The sequence below is a fragment of the Lepus europaeus genome, chromosome Y (assembly GCF_033115175.1).
Source record: "Lepus europaeus isolate LE1 chromosome Y, mLepTim1.pri, whole genome shotgun sequence".
In the NCBI taxonomy this organism is placed as follows: domain Eukaryota; kingdom Metazoa; phylum Chordata; class Mammalia; order Lagomorpha; family Leporidae; genus Lepus; species Lepus europaeus.
The window spans coordinates 17385067-17391728 of record NC_084851.1 but is presented as its reverse complement, the minus strand read 5'-3'; the positions used below and the strand labels follow the sequence as shown (position 1 = coordinate 17391728).

Below are 6662 nucleotides of genomic sequence, written 5' to 3'. Positions count from 1 at the left end.
CACTGCCTTCCAGGGCCACAGCAGAGAGCTGGATTGGAAGAGGAGCAACCAGGACAGAACCAGTGCCCTAACCTGGACTAGAACCCAGAGTGCCAGCGCTGAAGGCAGAAGATTAGCCAAATGAGCCATGGCACTGGCCACAAGTTGCCTATTTTATTAAAGTGCAGCCCCCTCCCCCAAATTTAGTGCCTTTTAACTCTTTCTTAATTATATGCTCATGCTCATCCCTCCAATCCACAGCAACCACAAATCTACTATTTTGAGAAATCTGCCTGCTATAAACATTACATGCAATTGATGATGGTATCTAAGTGTTCTTATGCACAATGTAGATTCCTCATCAACAATGAGGTCAGGAGCTCACCTCTCAGTTGCACTCAATACAACATGACCAGCAGCAGTACCTGGGGAAGGAGGAAAATGAGCATGTCTTGTCACACTTAGAATACTCACCAGTCAACTACTGGGAGAGGAAGCCTCATGCTCTTGACTCCATGTGTCTGAAATAGAGTAACCATTTCACTGACAAGAGAGGGAGAGGAGGTCTGGATTCAAATACCACTGGATCTCCATGCTCTTACTGATTCTTAGAAGACCATTTTTAGCAACTATTTTTCTTTTATTGGCTGGATGAACTTCAGACCATTTACAGAACATTTAAATGGTTGGCATTTGTTTTTATTTTAAGTAATTTGCTGCAGTGGGGGTCTGTCATGCCAGAATAATCTCCAGGAACCACAACAACAAATACTAAAAAGGATAAAGTATTTAGTATTTGTTGTTGTTGTTGTTGTTCTAGTACTAGCAGTTGAACTCTGTAATTAACACACAATTATTCTTAGGTGGTTAAATTTTAACTGAAAAGTGATCCCTGTTAAATTTCAGAGTGGAAAAAGAGAGGGAGGAGATGCACAATCTGGGACATGCACAATCAGTCTTGCCCCAAATGATGGAGTTAGAAATGTGCCAGCTAATTCCAACACAATCCCATCCAGGTGGCATGTACCAATGCCATCTCATTAGTCCAAGTGATCAATTTCAGTTCACAATTGATGGCTCTGATAGGTCTAAGAGTCAAAGGGATCACACAAACAAGACAAGTGTCTGCTAATACTAACTGATAGAATCAAAAAGGGAGAGAAAGATCCAGCATGGGAAGTGGGATACACAGCAGACTCATAGAATGGCAGATGTCCTAAACAACACTCTGGCCTCAGAATCAGCCCTTAAGGCATTTGGATCTGGAGGAAGAGCCCATGAGAGTATTGTAGGCATGGAAAGCCAAGATACCATGGAAAAGAAAAAAAGAAGAAGACCTAAATGAAAGAACTCTGCAAGTGAGATCCCAGTGGAAAGAACGGGGCCATCAAAGAAGGAGGTACCTTTCTCTGAAGGGATGAGAGAACTTCCACTTTGACTATGACCCTATCGGAATAAGATCAAAGTCAGCGAACCCTAAAGGCTTCCATAGCCCTAGCAACTCATGACTAGAGCCTAGGGAGATTATTGACGCCATGAACAGGAGTGTCAAATTGTTAAGTCAGCAACAGGAGTCACTGTGTACTTACACCCCATGTGGGATCTGTCCTTAATGTGTTGTCTAATGTGCAGTGATGCTATAACTAGTGCTGAAACAGTATTTTTATACTTTGTGTTTCTGCGTGGGTACAAACTGATGAGATCTTTACTAATTATATACTGAATCGATCTTCTGTATATAAAGATAATTGGAAATGAAAAAAAAAAAACCTGGTGTTAAATTGGAAATGGCATAGAAAATTAATTAATTTTTAAAAAATATTATGTAGGATCTCTGCCTTTAATGTGCTGTACACTCATTTAATGCAATAACTAGTATTCCAACAATATTTTTTTTTCACTTTGTGTTGCTATATGGGGGCAAACTGTTGAAATCGTTACCTAATATATACTAAACTGATCTTTTTTATATAAAGAGAATTGAAAATGAATCACGATGTGATTGGAAGGGGAGAGGGAGTGGGAAAGGGGAGGTTTGTTGGGTGGAGGGAAGTTTTGGGAGGGGGAAGCCATTGTAACCCATAAGCTGTACTTTAGAAATTTATATTCATTAAATAAAAGTTTAGTTTAAAAAAATCTCCAGGAACCATTCAATTTTTTTTCAAAAACATTTATACATATTTTAATTAGATTGGCTTTATAAGCACCCTGAGAGCTGTTTCATAATGAAACACTGCCTTCCAAATTATATGACTTAATAATCTTATCTATATATGAATCCTGAAATTCTTTGCCTACTATTGATAAAGTTCTGTTTTACAACTGGTTAATGTGTTGAATAAAAATAAGCATTGTGAAGAATTATTTTTAACCAGAAATAAACACATATAAGACACAAACCATTTGCAATTTAGTTTTAAATATAGTCCTGCTTGGTGACAAGTTAATGATCCCACTACCATCAAATGAATATTTTCAGCAAATATTAAAAGAAATGGCTATCCTAATTTCTTGATATTTTCACACTGATCTCCAAGAAAGTATATAAATTTTTGCAAAAAAATATGCAACTTAAGACCTGTCAAGCACAACCAATAGACAGTAGAATCTGATAACTGCACAACTGCAAAAATACACACATTTTAACAGGGGCTCCCAAATTTAAAGTCTATGCTGTATATCTTAACAGGCTTCAGTCTACCTACAATTTCTACTAACCCTAAAGATGGCAATGCTTTTGAGTTTTGGCCAAAGGCAGTGCACTGCACTATAGACCAGATGTCAAGGATAGCTTGTCCTCCCAGGTTGGGCTGGCAGAGAAGCACTTACTATAGAGATGTTATGTTATCATCTGGAGGAGGAAGTGGACAAAGTTGAACATGAGCAAGGAAAAGCAATAAACTATCACTTTTTTCCTGCAGGTTCTCCTAAGTGAGAACATGATATCAAATAATTAATCATTCCAAATTCACACTGTCAGTTTCACTAAATAATCTTTTTCATATTACACATGAACAATAGCAATCTTTTAATAAAAATTACTGAGCTTTCCATAGAAGAGGTCTCTAATTGCATACAAACTACACAGATGCTAAAACTGCTGTAAATTGAAATATTTAGAAGGGCTGGCACTGTGGTGTAGCAAGTAAAGCCACTGCCTGCAGTGCTGGCATCCCCCATGGGCACCGGTTCAAGTCCCAGCTGCTCCACTTCCGATGCAGCTCTCGGCTATGGCCTGGGCAAGCTGTAGAAGATCGCTTAAGTCCTTGGGTCCCTGCAGCCTCGTGGCAGACCTGGAGGAGGCTCCTGGCTCCTGACTTCAGACCACCTCAGCCAATTGGGGAGTGAACCAGTGGATGGAAGACCTCTCTCTCTCTCTCTCTCTCTCTCTCTCTCTCTCTCTGCCTCTCCTTCTCTCTTTGTGTAACTCTGACTTTAAAATAAATAAAATAAATCTTTAAAAAAAGAAATATATAGAAATATTTCTGTATACTCAACTGTTGGCAAAGAAGATTGAAGAAGGGGGTTAGAAACTTAAGTTGGTAAGGGCTCTTTGCTAAAGAGCTTAGGAGAGTGAAATCTAAGACGTCTATCTCAACTCATTCTTTAAGTAACTGAAGTCTGAGAGGCCTTGTGTGATTGTGTAATGTTCCTTCATTTTCTAAAATATAAAAAAGAAAACCCCCAAAAAATAAAAATAAAATTATCTGGGTTTGTGTTTTTTTTGTTTTTCTAATTAAGCATACATCTTTCAGTACTGACAAGGCTGGTGTCACAATTGGGGAATGTCTCAAGAGCTGTCTGAAGACTCACTGAACATCAAGTCTGTAAAAACACATTTCCTTCTCAATGCAAATATAATCTTCCCCTGATGTTCTTCAAAAGAAACAGGGTTCTGACCTGAAAATCAGATGGAATGTAGTATTAGGAAGAAAGCAATAAATCTGAAAGTATAATCAATTTAAGAAGCAAAAGGGAAAACCTTAGAAATGGGAAATTATAATCTACCTCTATAGGAAACACCTGAGTGCAGAAGAAAGCCCTTTATCTTTTTTTTTTTTTGACAGGCAGAGTGGACAGTGAGAGAGAGAGACAGAGAGAAAGGTCTTCCTTTGCCGTTGGTTCACCCCACAATGGCCGCCGCGGTTGGCGTGCTGTGGCCGGCACACCGCGCTGTTCCGATGGCAGGAGCCAGGGGCTTATCCTGGTCTCCCAGGGGTTGCAGGACCCAAGCACTTGGGCCATCCTTCACTGCACTCCCTGGCCACAGCAGAGAGCTGGCCTGGAAGAGGAGCAACCGGGACAGAATCCGGTGCCCTGACTGGGACTAGAGCCCGGTGTGCCAGCACCGCAAGGCGGAGGATTAGCCTAGTGAGCCATGGCACCAGCTGAAAGCCCTTTATCTTAAGAACTCAATGCTGAGGATAATCTCAAGTTCGCTTAGTGCCAATCACTTTAGTTTGTTAAAGGAAAAAAAAAACTTGAAAAGATAAATCCTTCTTACAGTGTATTTTTCCTTATAAAACATGAACTGAAGTTACTGGTAATAAACGGTGACTGTTTCACTGTTAGGGTTCATTATTAATAATGTCAAAAACATGACAGCAGCAATCTTTAAGAATCCAAATTAGAGCAAGATAAGACTACAAAACATCTAATGTTTCCATTGGTAAAGTGCTCCTTTTCTTATTTTAAGTGAAAAGAAAATGAATTAATCATCAGCCACTAGCAACATCATCTTGAGAGGTTTTTTAGGGCAAAAGAGGTTTACAAAAATAGATTAAGAAATAATACTGTAATTTTTTTCACAATTCAGTTTTGATAAATTGTACCTAATCATACAAAAATTATCCCAAATTCAAAATTGATATAAAAAATGGAGAGATGGAATGAACTCACCAAGATGACAGGTCAGACAACATATAGGAATGAAAAATTCTACACAGGGCACTTATTTCATGTCCAGATGTAAAAACCATTTTCCACTGATAGCTTACCTTCCTCCCATAAGCAATCACAGATTGTGAGTGGATCATGCAGTACAAAGCCACAGCAGTGAAATCTTCTTTGATGCTCCACAAAACAATTGTATCTTTTCCTTATTAAACTGCTGATTGGTTGTCTATTTTTATTTATCCCACTTATTTGCATTCACAAGTTAACAAACAGTGTCAACAATTATTGTAGTGAACCGAGGGTACTGCTGGATGAGAGGCTCTATAAGACATATTTACTGATTGACTCAGAAGGTTTATTGAGTTCAACCCTCATTCCTTTTTCACCTGTGAGATATTTTACTTTAGTCAAAATACCAAACAGGTATTGCGTCCCTTGCAGCATATGCTGGTTGTACTTCATGAGGGTTGCGAGGGTCAGACCAGAAAACAGCAGTGTATTAAATTTGAGTTTAATGTCAGCAAACTGGGCTTTGCCTTGTGGAAAAATTAGAAGTATACCTCCACTTCCCTTGGAACCCCAGTCTTTATTAAGATAATATATACAAGTCACACATCTCCCATCTCCATTTGGATTATCAGCATACCGCACATAACCTGTTCCACTACCTGCATAACAAGCAGCCATGGCTTTCGTCCGGCCAATCATTTTGTATTAGCCCAGCTTCCTGTTACAGTGGTGGATCAGGTCGTCCATGCTCCTCGTCAGCAGCCCAGCGGTTTCACAGCCGGGCTCCTTGCTTTCGATCCAGGTGATCTTATTGCCTCAGATGTCCTTGAACGAGTTGCTGTTCTGGCTACCCACCTGGCCGTCCGTGAACTGGCTTGTGTCGTGAAGGGCCCACATCTCGTCGCCTGTCTTGTCCAGGAAGTCGTCCACTACAGATGCCCTTGCTTGTTCATGCAAGGCAGCGCCGGAAGCGGCTTCCTCTGTCTGCCCTTTGGGCTGCAGACCACAGCTATGGCTCAGGCCCTTGCTGGGCGTGTTGCTAGGCGGGTACTGGTTCGCTCCCTCCTGATACAGCGATGGGCGGGTCAGTGACTCCTCCTTCACTGGCTCCGCCTCCGCCACCGCCGGGCCCTGGAGGCCCGGGTTCTGGGCTATGGGAGGGTGGGCCACGGACTTGGCCTTTGCCTTGGCTGCATCTCCGGCGGCTGGCCCGAAGCCTTGGCGGCGGTGGAGGTGCTGTACGGATGCGCAGCTCCTTTCTTGGCCTCCCAGGCTCCAGCCCCACTGGCCCTGGGCCGCGGTGTGATGGGAAAGGTCGGGCTGCTGGTGCAGGCCTGCCCCGCGGCCAGAGGCGCCCTCACTGTCCTGGCACAGGAGCTCCTGCTTCCTCCAGTCCTGGCGCTGGTGTGGCCGCAGCACAGCAGGCTCTATATCTTCCCGCAGGGCTGCAGGGCTCTCAGTACCGCTGGTCCGCTTGCTCCGGCCCTGCCTTCCAGGCCCGCCACTGTCATTGCGCATGGTGTAGGCAGCGGTGGTCCAGTAGGAGAGGTGGGGACTGCACTGCCTAGTCCAGGGCCAGGGAGCATGGAGAGCAGCAGGGAAGGTTACAGCGCCATGCACCTGCCGCCCGTCTACACAAGCAGGCCGGCGACCCCGCCCTCGGCCAGGCTGCTTCCTTGTCCTTGGGGACGGCCCCTCTCTCTCTCTTTTTCTCTCTCTGCCTCTGCTTCTCTGGAACTCTATCTTAAAAGTAAATAAATAAATCTTTTAAAAAAATC

At 42.7% G+C, this 6662-nt stretch overlaps 1 pseudogene; it reads right to left on the bottom strand.

Moving 5' to 3' along the window:
* Positions 1–5196: 5196 nt before the first annotated feature.
* LOC133754122 (egl nine homolog 1-like) lies at positions 5197–6402 on the bottom strand (annotated as a pseudogene).
* Positions 6403–6662: the final 260 nt, after the last annotated feature.